This window comes from Protopterus annectens, chromosome 9.part0 (assembly GCF_019279795.1).
Source record: "Protopterus annectens isolate FY-2018-M chromosome 9.part0, PAN1.0, whole genome shotgun sequence".
Classification (NCBI taxonomy): Eukaryota; Metazoa; Chordata; order Ceratodontiformes; family Protopteridae; genus Protopterus; species Protopterus annectens.
Genome location: NC_056743.1, coordinates 1,598,385,087 through 1,598,403,321, shown reverse-complemented (window position 1 = coordinate 1,598,403,321; position 18,235 = coordinate 1,598,385,087). Strand labels below are relative to the sequence as shown.

At 38.9% G+C, this 18,235-nt stretch overlaps 1 protein-coding gene across 1 annotated transcript in view; it reads left to right on the top strand.

Moving 5' to 3' along the window:
- Positions 1-18,235, top strand: part of LOC122810726 (potassium channel subfamily T member 1-like) — a 421,082-nt gene that overhangs the window by 164,725 nt on the left and 238,122 nt on the right. The gene's annotated exons all lie outside the window — the stretch shown is intronic.

Genomic DNA, 18,235 nt, shown 5'->3' with positions numbered 1-18,235 from the left:
CACTAATACAAGTTACAGAAGTTATTTTACTTACATTCCTGTTAATATCAATCGTTGAAGCTCTAGATATTAACATATTAATATTTAAAGCACTTATGTTCAAAGAGATTTCCATTGTATGTCTTTTAGTTATGATTTTACTTTGTTTCAACATTTTAATGAGCATCTTAAAGTCAGATGTGCACATTGTTTAAATGTATTTCAAACTTGCACTGTTACATTTTATCAGAAACGTAACAGTGCTGTAAATTGTAACACTAATAATTGCTGTTCTGAATAAAAGAAACACATTCTGAAGACCATTTACAAGCATAAAACAATAAGCAATGTGAGTATAGAAAATGGATTTAAAAGGAATTGAAATTCCACAAATAAGAAATGTTGCTTGATAGACAAAGAGTGTGAAACAGTGATAACTACCATTCTACTACAAAACATACATACATTCATTTTTCCATTAAGGAAAAAATTAATTGGCATGGCCCCCAGTATGGGAGCCCTGAAATCTGTACAAACTTCTGTATCACAATACCTAAAAGGGTTTACTATCAAATGACTGAAAAATCAAAAGACTGAATCCCAAAAAGACTGAAAATTCAAAATACTGAATATATTTAGAATGCAAGGGGCAAGCCCCCCTGCTCCCCTCATGTGAGGGGCGCAACTCCAAGATCGCACAACAGTGGAGAAGGGACAAATTCCATCATTCAGTATTTTGAATTTTCAGTCTTTTTGGGATTCAGTCTTTTGATTTTCAGTCATTTGATAGTAAACCACCTGAAAGTTATATGAAGATTCAAATTACCTAAAGAAACCACTGTTCCTTATAATCCAAGGTATTATGACCTTGGATTTAGTGCTGAGTAAACATGGTATAAGGGCATAGCCTCCCACATTGGGGTTGCTGGTATTATGTTGATATAGCTGAAGTTCTGATAGGTTCATAGGACTAATTGTCAAGTTTACACCCTACTGGCTATCAAGAAGCCTGAATGATCCACATCAGTCTTATTACCTCATATAGATTTGTACTTCCTAGATACACATTACTGCTACCCCTCTCTCTTCAGCAAAATCTTGCCACATGGCTCCCCTGACATTGTCCAGTCTACACATTCATTCCCTTTTTCTTAGGGTGAAAGCCAAACACCTTCAGTCTAAGCAAGAGCCCTACAAACTCTTTCTTCCTGATTGGAGAGTCTAAGTAGCTCCTTCATTTCCCCATGTGAATGTAAAAGTCATGCAGCTGGAAGCAGGAAAGTCTGTCACATTCCATGCATCCCTTCTCCTATCTACTGGAGGCCTATAGCCATGGCATCTCTAGGCTGTCGATAGAACGGAGCATGCATGTTCACACATATGACAGACCTGGTTAAGCCACATACCTGTGTACAGCATGTGCTCAGTAGGCTCAAGGGCCATGGATGAAACACCCAGTGCTTCTTCTAGATGTTACCCTAATGATAAGCAACAGCTGCCTCCCTCCCTTCAGAATGGGCAAGTTGCCATGCTGCTAACTCCTATCCACACTGCCTGACTTAGCCATGCCTGTACTGTTAACTGAACAGGGATCAGCTGGGCTGCAGTCAGTGTTTCATGTCTCTGTGTTACAGAACCTGGATCCACATCAAGATTATTTTTGAAGGAAGCTGAAAAAGTACTACTTCTGACTGGTCCCAAGATGGCAGCATCATTGTAATACAACTAAAAACATAACTCTGGGTAGTAAACAATTTAAATTAGCAAAAGCCTGCTAACATAAATTGCTAGCTGATTTCATTGTTTATCCAGAAGATCAACAGAGAAAAGAAAACTGAAATGAAAGGGAGAGCAACTGTGAAAACTCAATGGGAGACTGAACACACTGTAGCTGAGCAGATATGGGAAAAGCAGATGGTAGTGGCAGTTGAAGGATAACGTTCTTCAGTCACCCTAGAGGGAAAAATTAATCAAATTCACTGTGAGAGTTTTTCAGGATAAAGAGACCCTACTGGAATATATAGAGATAAATAACAGAAAACTACAAGAAATAGAAGAGGTTTTAACCAGGCATTCAGAGAAAATAACCGGTATACAAACTGCTGAAAAAACTTGAAGGAAAATGATGGAACAGCAATTAAAATATGAACAAATGGCACAGAAACTCTCAGAACTTGAGGACAAGTCACATACACAACTTGAGGTTTACAGCACTACCAGATCAAATTGAAGCTAAGGATTGCAAAGAAGATATTAAAAATGCCTCAGTACATTGACTGTACCTCCTGTTGTTGCTATTAAAACAGAAAAGAGTGCATCAAGTAAGTATTCTTTCTTTTAGAATGAGAGAGGAATTGAGACATATATTGATCACTCTTCAGGCATATCAGCTAAATGAATAATTTTATTTTTATTTATTTATTTATTTATTGTGTGATGGAAGGGAACACTCTTAAAGGTTGGAGACACAAAGGATTATGTAGATAACTTTTAATCAGAACACAAACAATTAGAAATGCTTTTTTTCCTTCAATAATATTCTACAGAGAAATGAGACTTTGTTTCAAGTTATTGCATCCTTCTTTACTTTCAGTCTTCAATCCATCTCGTTTTAAAATCTACACAGACGCTTGATAGGTATAAAATTAACTGTCGAAGAAAAAAAGCAGTTGATGGCAGCAGAAGCTATTTCAGGAACAAACAACCAGTCAAGAGGTGCAGAGGACAAACTGTGGACAATTTAGGGAGAGATTTCCTGGAAACCCCATTCCTGTTTTCCAAATGAAAATGATGGATAAAATAAAAAAAGAAGAAACTGTTTTCAAGAAAAGTGGAATACTCCTTAAAGAAGTTGCACTGAGAATATTGAGTGAGGACACTACTTACAAAAGATTAATGTTAATATGGAATAGGATGTGATGTAGGATGGCGCAGTGGTGCAACGGTAGAGTTGTCACCACACAGCAAGAGGTTCTCCAGTTCAATTCTTGTCTGGGGTGTCTTCTGTGTGGAGTCTGCATGTCCTCCTTGCATTCATGTGGGTTTTCTCCAGGTGCTCCAGTTTCCTCCCACATTACAAAGACATGCATCTGGAACATTTCTCCCTGGTCCTCCGCTGAAAATTGGCTTTGTTCGAAGTTGAACTTTCCTGGAAAACATCTGTTAAATAAAAACAAATAAATAAAAATATGTAGTCAAAATATGGGTTGCATTATTAATAACACATTGCAACCACTGAAAATAGTAAGCACTACACAGAAATAGCTTCTTCGTTATTATAGATGAGACAATATATGTACTATATATCAACATTTTACATAAAGATTAAAGTTTATATCTAACCAAATATGTGTATGTTTGTGCATGCATGCATGTGTTGCATGTACCTGTACTGCATGCTGTCTGAGGGAGGTCTGTGTTTTCAGACTATAAAGTGTAGGTAGCATAAATATTTCCATTTGTTCTCTTTCTTGATTTTCGCATTTCTTGGCTTTATACAAATTTTCATAAAATTTCAGAAATATCAATAAAATCTCTACAAGATTTCTGATTATTTGTCTTGGTATAGGTGTCCTAAGTTTAACATTTTCTACTTTATGCTGCCTACATCATTGTGCTAAAAGTGTTTGTGCTATGGAATTATCAAAAATAGTTTCTTAACAGTAATCTTTCTAAACTCATGCATATTATCCAGATAGTTCCTTATTTTCTCTTTAGCACTCTCTATTTGCCCCTCTTCTTATTCTGTAAGATTCCCCTTATTCTGCAATACTTTAACCTTTGTCAGCACCACTAAGTAATTTGTATTATTTTTTAACTGTATCTGTTTCTCTTTTATTTCTATCCTGTTTTTAAACTCCATTTTCATTTTATCCCACTCACTAGTTATAACTTCTGAAGATATTCCTATCTTTCCTAATAATGCTTGAATAATTTCCACTATCCATTCCATAAATTCCTCTGTTTTTAGCAGGTAGGTGGAAAAGCACCAGCATCTCATTTTTACTTCATTACCCTGTGTTTTTATATCAGTTTTTACTGGTACATGATCTGAAATAGTTATTGGATATATATCAAAACTTTCAATTAAATGTAAAGGTTCCTCTGAAATATAATTCCTATCTAGTCTAGCCCAGTTATTATACCATGGGGAGTAATGTGTAAATTTTGTCTAAGTTCCTACTACTGAATTCACATTTTCCATACACATATTTTTATAATTTTCTTCAGAAATCTATCCTCTTTTGTTATCATCACTATTGCAAATCAAGTTCCAATCCTCATCTATAAATAATATGCTCTGCTGAAAGCTAATTATTTTCTCCAAAAAATTTCACAAGCTCCATAATAGCAGTTATTGACACAACTTTTTTGTTTGTTTTTTTATGACAGTTGTATAAAAGATCAGCCTGCCAAAAACATTAGTGTGTGTGTATGTCACAAAAGTTGGAAATATACAATAAAAATGTCATATATAATAGATGGGAACAATAACTTTTGACATAATGGCTACAATATATATATATATATATATATATATATATATATATATATATATATATATATATATATGTCAGCATTATCCTCCTCCCTTGCTAATAGCCCCTTACTACCACAAGTCTATCATTATTGTCTTTTCTCCTCTTCTATCTCTATTGGAGCCCCTCTACCAATTAATATAATTATTCCCATTTTCCTTTGTCCCCAATATTATGCTGAATAACCATCCTGAAATCCTTTCTTTGTCAAATTCATATGCTCATTTCTTTTCATATGTGTCTCCTGCAGCATTACTGTTTGCACTCTGCCTTTCATAATACATTTCAATACTATTTTCTTTTTGTCTATAGCTGTAAGGCCATTTACATTCCAAGATATTATGGATAGCATAGCCATTGTGACAAATAGCTATTTTCCCACCTATTATACATGAGAGATTTTGAATGCATATTTCCAACTTTTGAGTTACATGTATGTACTAATGATTGGCAGGCTGATCTTCTATATAGTTGATTCTTCTCATCTCCATTTAAATCTATGCCATGTTTTCAACTTTTTTGAAATGAAACCCTCAACAAAAATGCATTTTCAAAAACCACTCTTACCTTTTCAATTAGAACTAGCACAAACAACTATGTACATGTTCAAAAAATGAAGTATACCCCTCAAGATAGGATCAGCTATCCCAAATTGACAGCTGCATCCCCAGGCACCTAAAAATAAGGTTATCCATGCAAAAGCACATGCTACAGCCTGTGTTTACACTTACACTGACTGTTGTCTGTTCCTTTCTTATCTTATCTTATCTCTATTCCATTCCCAGATGTGACAAACAGCTTGAATCGTTTCAGAAAACATTAACTTTTGGCCCTAAGTAAAAAGTACAGTGTTTTTTTTTTAAATTTAACTAAATTATACACTGTTCTATTAAATGCATTAAAGTGTTAGGACTGCTGGGGATGCAGCCATCACTTATTCACTTCCACAACTTATTCACAACTGGGCATTCATATGATAGTTAACTTTTTACCTCACAGTCTCAAGATACAGGGCTTGATTCTTACCTTTGAAAAAAAATGGCTAGGCTTAAAATGTCACACAAGGATAGCTAGCATAGTACTTACTATGAATATAATTTCAAATGTTATTTTTCGCTGAACTGCTTGCCACCGTATCTTTAAATTTACCTTTTCCCATCAAAGAATGCTCATTACTCTCAAGATTAATTGCTTACACCTGCAAACAGCTTGTCTACATGGAAAAGTACTCACCAGTGAATCTTTGCAAATTTCACTCAGAAAATAATGTACAGCTGTTTTTTTTTCCATTAGCAAAAGTTTGTATCTTTGCACATCTTAGCATTTCTCATGTGTTTCTTAATTTTATCTTGCTTTAAACCTTAATTGCTTATAAAAAACACTTGTTTATAGCTTAAGCCAAGGTCATTAATCTAGACATTTACCCTTATAAAAACAATATAAAATATCTTAATTCTATATATAATATAATCAATGCACTTTTAGACCCCACCCTACGCCATCAGCCCGAGATTACTAAATATTAACATTAAACTTGCTTTTGTCAAGCTTTTCTTGTCTTCTTATACTACACTTCTTACAACTTAAAAAGTTCTTGTTTCCTTTAATATGTTTACCATTTACCACAGTCACCTGAAAAGACTTCTCCCACATTTAAAATACCCCTGACTACACACTACACAAAACTGCTTTAGTATATATAACAAAGCCCGTGTTTGCACTTGTTTCCTGCCTTTCCTTAATTAGTCTAGTCCAGATACAGATTTGCTGTATCCAGGACTGTTGGTAAGCTTCTGAGCCCCCCAAGCCTTTCTGTGCTGGAGGGAAGCCTTCTAGGTTATCAGTGGGAATGGTAAGCACTAGGTAGCCTATCTACCACAAGAGGAGTGGCTTTTAGCCCATAATTTGTAGTTTATTGGCCATCTGGGCAGTTTTTCTATCTCTTTCAACTTTCTGGTTTAAAAGCCCGCATTTGCACTTGTTTCCCACTTTTCCTGTAACTAATCTAGTCCAGATACAGATTTGTTGTATCCAGGACTGTTTGTAAGCTTCTGAGTGGTGCCAAAATCTGCTCTTCAATTTTTCCCTTAGATCTGCTAGTTCTCTCCTCTCCTGCACTTTTACTAGTGTATTAGTTTAGCACTTTACCAGACTTCTTGTAGCAATTATTGTAGCACACAAAAGTGCTACCAGCACTAAATGTTCTACAAGGAAACAGCTCCAGTATTTATTAATGCCCACCACTCTAGGCATGTCTAAAGGTCAGGCCCCTGTGCTTTCTCCTATTAACCTAGTGAACTTGGGCATCCTGAGGCAATGAACCAACTGCCTCACATACACTGCCAACCCTCTCCTCTTACCTCCCAACACTCAGACTTGTGAGAGATGCACTTATATATCCAAACTGGAAGCCACACACTCTCCAGACAAGACCAGAATAGCTGGTCAAGAGCAGAAGGTCAACACTTGCAACACACCACATGGAACGCATAGCCCTGTAGAACACACACCAGCACTGCCTTCACATAAAAACACAAACCACACACCCACATTTGCAGAGGCTCTCAATAAAAATCTGCCCAAACAGCAGAGATCTCCATGGCAGAAACACACTCAAAAACCACAACACAACACTAATCACGAGACACATAACTCTCTTAAACAGTGTGCCACTCAACCAAAGCCCCTAAGGCAAAACAGCATGCCCAACACACTAGTCATAGGTGACTTGATAGTGAGGCACACTGATGTCCCACTCACTATGTTGAATAAGGAGAAAGCAACAGTCAACTGCCTGTCAGGCACCAGGATCCACCACATAACCCATCCACTTAGGTCCCTCAACAACAGGTACAAATATGACTCTGTCATTGCACATGTGGGTGTGAATTACCTGAGACGTACCTCCCTGAACTACATGAAAAGAGATATGGAGAAGCTCTTGGATTATGTAGCCCAGGTGGGTATGACCCTAGCCCTGTGCAGCATCCTACCATCACCCAGAATGATACCACAGTACAAGCAGAAAATGATTGATTTCATCAAATGGCTAAGTTTCTGGTGTCATTCTAAGGGGATCCAGTATCTGTCTGCCTGGGATTACATGATTGACAGACATCAATGCTTTGCCAGAGATGGCATGCATCTGTCACCCCTGAGCTTCTAGATACTGGCCAACATTCTTGCCACCCCTATAGTGCCTTTTTAGGCAGTGTTCCAAAGAAGAAAATTACCACCATAATAGCTACAAACAAATGCAAGCTGAGAGTCATGCTGCTCAGCGCTAGAAGTCTAAATCTCAAAATGCACTCCCTCAAAGCACTCCTTAAAATGGAGAACATCGAACAGAGACCTGGTTCAAGGCAGCAGAAAGCACCCCTGCACTACCAGGCTATAACTCATTCCACACCTTTCAGGCCCAGAACTTGGACCGAAGCTCCAAAGGCAGTGGTGTTTCCATATTCATAAAGGTTGCACACACCTCCAGATTGGTAGCCCAATATAATGCATCTGAGATACTTCAGGTGTAGCTAACATTGTGTTAGACAGCGATTCAGGTCATAGCCTGCTATAGGTCGCCAGCCATGTCCCAGGACACACACTCCATGTTCCTAAACACCCTGGAGAATTATAGGATCCAGCCTAACACTCTCATACTGGGCGACTTCAACTACCCCTCCATTAACTGGGAAACCTACTCATGTACCTATACACTTGCCCAATGCTTTCTGGAATTCATTAATTCCAATGCTCTGTACCAGCTCGTTCTTACCCCCACTGAAGGTAGCAACATCCTTGACCTGGTCATTACTAACATGGGTGACAATTGCTCTACACCATTAGTCAACTCTTCCCTGGTTAGATCTGACCACAAACTAATCAACTTGGAAATCCACATCCCTCCCACCCCACCCCCCACAAAGGTAACCACCATGAAAAACTTCTCCAAAGCTAATTTGGGCTCCCAAAAACAGAGGTGGCTAACTTCACGGCACCCGTGCAAATAGAGAATAGTTGCATGACCACCGAATCATAAACCAATGCACTGTATGAACACGTACAAAAATGCATGGATCTCGCCATACCCAATAGAACCAAGACACTCTCCTCAAAAAAAAGGAAGCCAATCTGGTAGTCCCCTGCCATAAACAAACTCTACAACAGAAGGAAGAAACTGATGCGGAATAAGGTGAAGTCCCAAGACTGGAAAAACTCCCTTATCAGCCTCAACAAAAGGGTGAGATCCCTCATCAAATCCTCTAAAGCTAGCTATGAAAACAGAATTGCAGCAGATAGTAAAGACAACCACAAGGCCTTCTATAGTTATGCAAAGGATCTCCATGGCAATACCCAGATTTGCTCTGAGCTACTGCACAATGGTACCTCCTATACCGAGCCAACAGATATTGCCAATATACTGGCCAACAGATTCAGTGCTAAGTTTACCCCCCCCCCAAAGGACCAATCACAATACCAGTAGATTGCCAGATACCCAGTATTACTGCTGCACAGGTTAAAACAGCACTGTCCAAGGCCAAGAACACATCTTCTATGGGACCTGACAATATCCCTGGCTGTGTTCTACATGAACTAAAGAGTGAACTGGCACATCACCTGTGTGCCCTGTTCAGTCACAGCCTCACCTCAGGCCTTGTCCCTACCAAATGGTGCACTGCTACAGTCATCCCTTTCCACAAAGAAGGAGCGACTACAGACCCCAGGAAGTATTGCCCAATTAGCCTGACGAGTCTGATATGCAAAGCTATGGAATGCATCATCATGGACCTAATAAACAAAGATATAGGGAATCTCAAAACTCTGGATCCTACACAGTTTGGTTTTGTGAAGGGTAGAACATGCCTGCTCAAATTGGTTGACTTCTTTGAGTTAGTCACCAGAGCTGTGGATGAAGGCAAGGTGGTTCATACAGTCTACCTTGATCTTGCCAAGGCCTTTGATACCATTCCTCACTCAGGAATGATAGAAAAACTCACTAAGTTAGGCATCAACCCCTATATCACTAGGTGGGTTGCAAACTAGCTCACAGATAAAACCCACAGTGTGAAAGTAGCTGACTCCAAGTCAGACTGCCCACCAGTCACGAGTGGAGTCCCACAGGGTTCAGTCCTGGGTCCCCTCCTATTTGGTATCTACTTCTCTGAAGTCCAGGCCAACACAAAGAGACTCTGGCTGACAAAGTTTGCAGATGATTGCAAGTTGGGAGCTATTACTAACTCCCCAAGTGATGTTGACATTCTACAGAAAGGCCACAATGACACCAATGACTAGTGTCAGAGCCATGGCCTTAAGATCTGGGAACACAGGTTGACCGCAACCTCTGTTTTGACCACCACATTGCCACTGTGGTCAGAAAGTCCTTCTATTTGGCACATCTCATTACTAAGGGTTTTGCATGCAGGAAGAAAGAGGTCATTGTCTCCCTCTACTCTTCCCTCATTAGGCCAGTGATCGAGTACAGTGCCCCATTTGGCATGTATCTTCACTGGACACCTTCAACAACTGGAGAGGCCACAAAAGTACATCACAAAGAGGATCCTAGGCCTTAAACACTTGTCCTATATGGACAAACTCAAAAAACTCCAACTATTCTCTGTCTCATATTGCCTACTTAGAGGCGATGTCTGCTTGACTTACAAAGCCATGTCTGACCCAGCTCTGTTAGAAATGTTAAATCTAAAGAAATCCCAATCCCTCCACATCACATGCTCCAGAAACCTCAACCTCATTACCACAATCAACAAAACATGCTGGAGGGACAGGTTCATAACTCAGAGACTGCCCGTGCTCTATAGCATTCTATTCTATAATAGACTTCCCATACATGTCAAGCAGAGCACCTCACTGACCCTCTTCAAGAGAAATCATGATGTAGGGATGGGAAATAGAAAATTCACCCCAGGGATCACTCCAGTGGCTCTACTCGACAGAGGCACTAGGAACTAAGGTCGGGTGGCACAATGCCACGGTAATCCTTGGGGCTAGGGTTGTAAAGGCTCCAGGGCCATTAGTCTAGTACACACCTATGAACCTATGTGGTTTATATCATGGTGTTTTATATAAATGCTAATGTTAAATAAAAACAAATGATAACAACACAGGAGGCTCAGATGCAAAAGTTTACTAGTGTACACCAGGAGGCAAAAAACCATACAAGTACAGAGTTTTGTCTGACATGATGCAGGAAATACACAATTGTATATAGTCTTACATTTAGGCTGTGCCCACCTTACTGACGTGGTTGGTCACAGGGCACCTACATCACTATGGTCTACAATATTCTCTTCATAAGAAAAAGCTGATGTTATACATTTTAAAAGTTTTCCCATGGGAATAATACAGCCTTGCAAAGCACCTGGTTCATTATAATGTCTTTCTGTAAATGTTACTCTTCCAAGGTTTCAGGCTAGCTTGAATACAATGGTCGGTTTACTCTCGCAATACACTTCTTTGTTCTTGCAACTTTTACTTTTAGCAGCTGTGTCTTATCTCTGATATATTCACAAGGTCAATTATCTCAGAGGAAGGAATAAGAATATTCAATGCTTTATACATTCAATTTTCCTGACCCAGCAGATAATCATTAGTGAAAACATAAGCTTGCTGAGCTGGCTACTGCCAGGGTCAGAGTTCAAATACACTGCAGCTCCAAAGCTTCAAGCAATTACATGTAAAATCATTCTTATTGCCATATTGTAAATAGAATAAAATGCATTATATACTATTTGCTTTTAAACTAGCACTTTATACATGTTCAAATACATATTTTTCTAACATTTCCCTCCTTTTAATACTTTTTATTCTATTCAGAAACATAAACAATGTTATATCGTCTCCTAGCCTTCTCCTTTAAGGACTTTTAACTAGGCAAGTCATTTAGTTTATATTTCGGAACAAGTTTCATCTGGAATCAATAGTTTCAATTCAATGTCTTGGTACAAAGTTTCAGTTACAGATATATCAACAAAATCTTTGACTAATCTTTTCATACAGGGAATCCCACAACAGACACATGCTCCTAACAGGAGCAGACCAACACAAATAGCAATCAAAATATTCATTAGGATAGAACCCCACCCACCAAACAGACTCTGGAAAAAGTTCGTCAGTGGGTTTGGGCCTGGTTCAGTCATGGCCGATACCTGCTGTATTACCTCTAGGTGATCATTAATCAAGAGCCATTCGATTTTGTAGCACAACAGTTTTCATTGCATTCAGTTTATCAGTCACTAGTTCGAGAGCAGAAAAAGTTGCGTTACTCATTACTTCGAGAAGCTTCGACAGTTTTCTCAACTCTCAGATCGATTTGACTACTCCATATGCTGGAAATATCCCAGCCCAGGATATAACACTGTCACTCAAGTCCATATGAGTCAATTTTTCTTTATCTTTCACGGAATGATGGTTCTTCCAACCAGCTTCGATTTTTCCCATTGGATTTATAGGTTTTCCGATTGGATCTTCAGGTTTTCGGGCTACATCTCTTACATTTCGTATCTTACCTAGAGGTAATTCTGCAGTATGCCTTATAGCTGGAACCAGATAACCCAAAAAACAACTGCCGGACCAATTCTCAGGTAGCCATTTGTATGCTTTTTTCCCACAAACAAAATAACAGTTTTCTACTTTGGTACTGATGCGGGTTAATTCTGAATGAAACATTTTCTTGTCTATAACAGACAATTGTTTATGCAAGACAGGATTTCTCTGCACTTCACTTAATGTTGTTTTCATTAGGCTCAAATATGAATCATAATTTGCGTTACAAATAGTGCCTTTATCTTTGGCTTTAATATAGCATTTATAAGATATAGTTATGTTACAGTTACTCCAACCCACTTGGAGTATATCATTCTTATAAAAACATACAATTCCCCTCTGTGTAATAGGCAAATACAATGCAATTTTGTCCTGTGATCTTACAGAACCTGTATCAAAAAGCAAATTTTCCCAAGTCTCATTTATCCCCAAGGGGACAGCGGACATCAACAGTCCTCCATATGCTGTTGGTATGGCAGTACAAACCCAGCAATTTGAAATGTTTATAGTCTCTACATATACACGCTTCATAGCTAGGTATGTGTTAAAGTTTGGATGCCAGTCTATAGACAGTTCATCACGTTTCTCTACTTTCACTTGTGTGGTTATATGTAGGAAGAACCACAACAAAAGGAAAGTCATCACAATCATAGTCAATAAATGCATAGTTAGCAAGATGATTAAACAATATCTTTGGGGTTGATCTGTATTTTTACTCATTTCGCTCTTGGCCATCCTGCCTTTGTTGTGTGTCAGTCACAAAATGTTTATCAAGCTGAAAATTCTTTACCAGTTTACAGTGCGTTAGGTGGACCCAGGACGACCTTTCAGCAACTTTGACTGCAGTAGGCGTCGCCAACAGTACCTGGTACGGTCCTTCCCACTTTGGACTCGCCCAATTCTTCCTCTTCGTGACCTTCAACCAAACTCAGGACCCTGGGGTCAGCACTGCTTCCAATGGTCTGGTCTGTCTTTTATCTGAAAAAGAGTTCAACTGCAAAACAGTTTTATTTGTTATTTTTTCCCTTCACATTTGTTTAGTTCTATGAAATCCATACAGATAGTATGGAACAGATATGGTGGTATAGGAAAACTCCCTTGCTTGGGTTTGAATGCTCCTTGTGCATGATGTTTGTTACAGATATGACATGCTGCACAAAATTTTTGTGTGAAGTTTATAAATCCATATGTCTGGAATATTTGATTTACTAACTGTACCATCCCCCCTGTTGAGACATGGCACTGCCCATGGCTCAACAAAGCTGCATATCTAAATAAATTAGACGGCAATATTGTTTTTTTCTCTTTGGAGATATACAGTCCATTTTCGAGGATTGCACCTCGTTTCTCCCATTTTTGTTTCTCAGCTTTTGTAGTTAATGTCTGCATTGTTTTTAACATTTCTAAATCTAAAATCTCAGAGGGTTGTAATTCCTCGGTTAAAAGTAAAGTTTCTGAGTCTGAGGCTGCTTGCTTTGCATCTGCATCAGCTTTTGCATTTCCTTTTGAAATTGCATCCTGTTGTTTTGTATGAGCTAAACATTTACAAATAGCTACCTTAGTAGGTAACTGAATGGAATCTAACAAGTTCAAAATAAGTTGTGCATGATTAATCGGTTTGCCAGTAGATGTTATCATTCCCCTATTTTTCCATTGTTGTGCAAAAACATGCACTGTAGAGAAAGCATACTGACTGTCAGTATATATGTTCACACATTTATCTTTCGCTAGAGTACAAGCCCGTGTTAAGGCTATCAGATCTGCTGCTTGAGCAGACAGGTTATGCTGTAAGGGTTGGGCTTCTAAAATCTCTGTATCTGTGACTACTGCATACCCTACTAGATTTTTCCCTGTAGGACCCTTTCTGCATGAACCGTCCACATAAAATGTCACCTCGGCATCATCCAAGGGCATATCAGTAAGGTCTTGTCTGGGTAAAGTTATTTGCTCAATTTCCTGCAGGCAACTGTGTGGTGTGCCATCCACAGGAGTTGGAAGTAACGTTGATGGATTTAATGTTGTACAACGTTCAATTACCATATGAGGTTGGCTCAGCAGTATGGTCATACATGAAAGATGTCTAGCAGGAGATAGATATGCTATTTTCTCTTGCAGTAAAATTATCGCGACTGCATGAGGCACTCTCAATGTGAGAGGGTGGAACAACACCACTGAGGCCGAAGCCTGTACTGCCATTGCAGCTGCGACTACTGCTTGCACACAGTGAGGCAATGATCGTGCCACTGGATCTAACTGTGATGAATAGTAAGCTATGGGGCGTTGCTTATCCCCATGCTGTTGCGTCAAAACTGACGTCATGTATCCTTGCTTACAATCTACGGTCTGAAAAAATCTTTTGTGGTAACTTGGAAGTCCTAAAACTAGTGATGAAGCTATCAATTGTTTTAGTCTGCAGAAAGCTGCTTCTGCTTCAGGTGTCCATTGTAATACATCTTGTGCTGCCATTGGTGTTTTATATATTAATCACCCAGTGGAGCAGATTCTAAAGCATAGTTTGATATCCAGCTTCGACAAAAATTAGTCGTTCCCAATAAGGACATTATTTCCTTCTTGGTTGCTGGTTTGGGTGCCTGTAAAATTGCTGTTTTTCTGTCTTCGTCTAATATTCTACCTTCATTGGATATTACATACCCTAGGTATCTAACCTGTTTTCTCCAAAGTTGTAACTTACTTTTGTTTACTTTGTGTCCTTGTGCTGCTAAAAATTTCAATAATGCTATTTTATCTTCCCTGCATTGATGCTGGGTAGGGGCTGCTAGCAAGATGTCATCTACATAAAGTAGAATCTGACTACCTCCTGGTGGAGTAAACCCTGCCAGGTTGCTTGCCATTTCTTGTGCAAATATCGTTGGACTTTCACAATATCCTCTGTAGCCGAGTATAGGTATATCTTTTACCCTGAAATGTAAATGCAAACCAATACTGGCTATCAGGATGTATAGGTATTGAAAAGAAAGCATTGCTTATATCTACCACAGTAAAATATTTTTGTTGTGGTTTTAAATCATTCAACAAAGTGTGTGGGTCTGGCACCGTAGGTGCTCTGGGTATTATTGCATTGTTTACAGCTTGTAAATCCTGTACCATCCGCCATTCCCGTTTGCTTTTTAACAGGAAATAGAGGGGTGTTACATGGTGAATCAAGAGATTCTACCAGTACTCCTTCCTTGAGTAATGCTGCTATTATAGGCTTGATTCCTTGCTCTGCATTTCTCCTCAAGGGGTATTGTCTTTTTTGTGGTCTAAATGCTGATTTTGGTGTAATAGTTACTGGTCCTGCTGTTTGAATAAGTCCTACATCTGATTTACCTGTTGACCAAAGAATATCTGGTATACCACACAAGGCTTTTTCTTCTTCTTCTAATAAGAATGCTAATCAGCTGTCTTCACTAGTTTGTAAGTGTACAGCTGGATGTGTCTGTGTTAGCCAATTCAATTTCTGTTTTTGTATTCCCTGTTCTGATAATTCTAAATCAGTTTGTTTTTCCCATCTTGTTACTTTTTCTCCTAAGTCTGCCCATCTCACATCCTTATTTTTTGTCAAGCTGACATGTGGTAGTCTATTAGATTTGTACAGTGTCATGAATTCCTGAGGTAGTGAACAGCTTACCACACTGTTTCCCTCCGTATCCCAATACAAGGTTCGTAATACTAATCTGTTAGCAGGATTTTTGAACAACTCTTGCTCATATTCTTTATCAGGTCCTGGCATGCTACAGTAGTATAGAGTACAATGTAACAAATGCTGTTGGTCAGTGTCAAGGGAGGGGGCCTTACTGATGGCTACATTCATCAGTTCTCCGGTTACTGCCCCTGGACCAGTAGTAACTAGGTCCTGGCTGTACCAGTAAAAAGCTTCACCCTCCGATCGCACCACAAAAGTATCCATTTGTCTTTGTGCTTCCATACCCTGCATAGTAGGAACTACTGCTATACCAAATATCTGCATAAGGTCTCTTCCCAGTAAGTTTACTGGACATTTTGCAGAAACTACAATTTTACTTTTCTGAGTCATGCCTGAAACAGGGTCAGTTATTGTTATATCATGGGAGAGTGGCTCCCTATATAGCTGTCCATTTGCTGCTTTCACTAATATATATTCAGGTGATTCAGAATATTCTGGTAACTTTGAAGGGTGTATCAAAGTTCGTGACGCTCCTGAGTCACACAAGAATTTCACTTTCCTTCCTTTCACCAGAAGTGTAACTTCCGGTTTTGTGTCTGCCAAATAGAGCTCCAAGCTCAGTAATGCCAAATCTAAAATTTCACTTTCTTTATCCTCTACATCTGCTTGCACTTCCTCTGTTCCTTCCACTACATTTACGTTTGCCCTTTGTTTGTTTTCCTTCCCTAATGATTTCTGATTTTTATCACTATCATATAGTCAGTCCTCATCACCTTTATTTTCTGTAGTCACCTTTTATTTAGCCTGCAATCCCTTGCTAAATGTCCTTTCTTGCTGCACTTAAAGCACTCACCTTTCTTTTTTTCTCTCTTCAAAATCTTCTGACCTTTTGTCAGATTGTCTATTTCCCTGGGTATTTTTCTTACCCTTTTTACCTGACTGTACTACAAAGACCTCTGCTCCGTCTTCAGCTGTGAAGACCTGTGTCTTCTTTTTCTTTTTACTATTAAAGTGTCTTTCAGCATGTCTGGCATATTCAAGTAAGGCTTGTAGCCTACTTGTTCAATGATCTATCATATGCTTTGTAATAAAGCTACTGATAGGTGCAATGCAACCTTTCAAAAACGCATTTTTCAGTTGCTGTTCATATGAGGTATCATGTGTCTGATTTTCAGGAATAGCCATACCACTATGGTTATTAAAACATTCCAATAATCTACCATAGTACCCATCTACAGTTTCATTCTCTTGCTGTATGCATTGATTAATGCAAGTCCAATCTGCTCTAGGTTTCCATTTTTCAGAAATTCGGTCTGTAAGACCTTTGACTCTGTTGTCTAATTCTGCATCACTATGTGGGAGTGGTTTAAGCTCTGCATTACGAGGATTCCAGGTGCCACAAATCATGTGCCAGTCTGGACCCACAATCTGTCTAACTACCTTTTCTACTTCTTCCCCATTCAAGTGGTAACTTAGTCTCATACCTTGTAAATCTTGTAAAAACTTTGTGTAATTAACTTTTGGATGAGGGATTCCCTCTGTAGCTTTCCGAATATCTTCCGGTGTCCATGGTCTATATACTAGAAGAGCTGGGTCCTGCCCTTCCTGTCCTGCCTGAGGATTTGGTACCTCGATCAGTGGACAGATTTCTTCCTCATTCTCTTCTAGTGTGTTTTTCCCTATTTGATATAAGTCTGTGTCCCCTAGTGTTTTACGTGTCCGGGACCTAGTTTCAATAGGATCTCTAACAAATGGTTTTAGTACTCTTGTAACTTCAGGATAACATGGAGGTGGACCAGCTTGTCCTCCTGCTTCATATCCTGAAAAAGGCATTGGAGGGGGTGGAGCCGTCGCTATTACTGTATTATTATCCTCTTTGTCTAAAAATAATGTTTTTGCATTTTTAGTTTTCTGTTCCCTTCGGTTTACTTCCTCAATCCACCTGTGTGCTTGAGGAATGCCTAATTGCTGTTGTTTTTTTGCCTGACCTTCTGCGTCAGATTTAAGCTGTTTTAAAAATTTAACTAATGAAATCTTGTTTAATTTACCATCAAATCCCTATTTATTAACCCATTTTGTATAATACCTTACATTATCAGTCCGTTGTAATTGCATATATTTTGCGTCATCAGTTAGGGGCGGATCTCGCGATTTTTTAGTGCACTGATTTCCCATTCTAAAAAATGTTACGTAACCCTTTTCACCACGTGGTATTTCAGTTCCTTACACAGTTTATCTAGAATAACTGTCTACCTTATTCTGTTTCCCTGATCTCTGACAAAATATACAGTAATTTCCTTTTGTCCCTGATCTGTATAACAAATCTCTGACAATGACATTTACTGTAACCTAGTCCCTGATCTAAAACAGAAAAAAGGCAAATATTTTCCTACCTGAGCCTCCTGGGTCGACCAGTTCGAGACCGCTCTTCGGCCGCAGATCAGAAAGTGGCCAGCCTCTCAAGATGACAATTCAGTCGGAGGTCTTTGTGCTTCAAGAAGAACCCTTTTGGTAA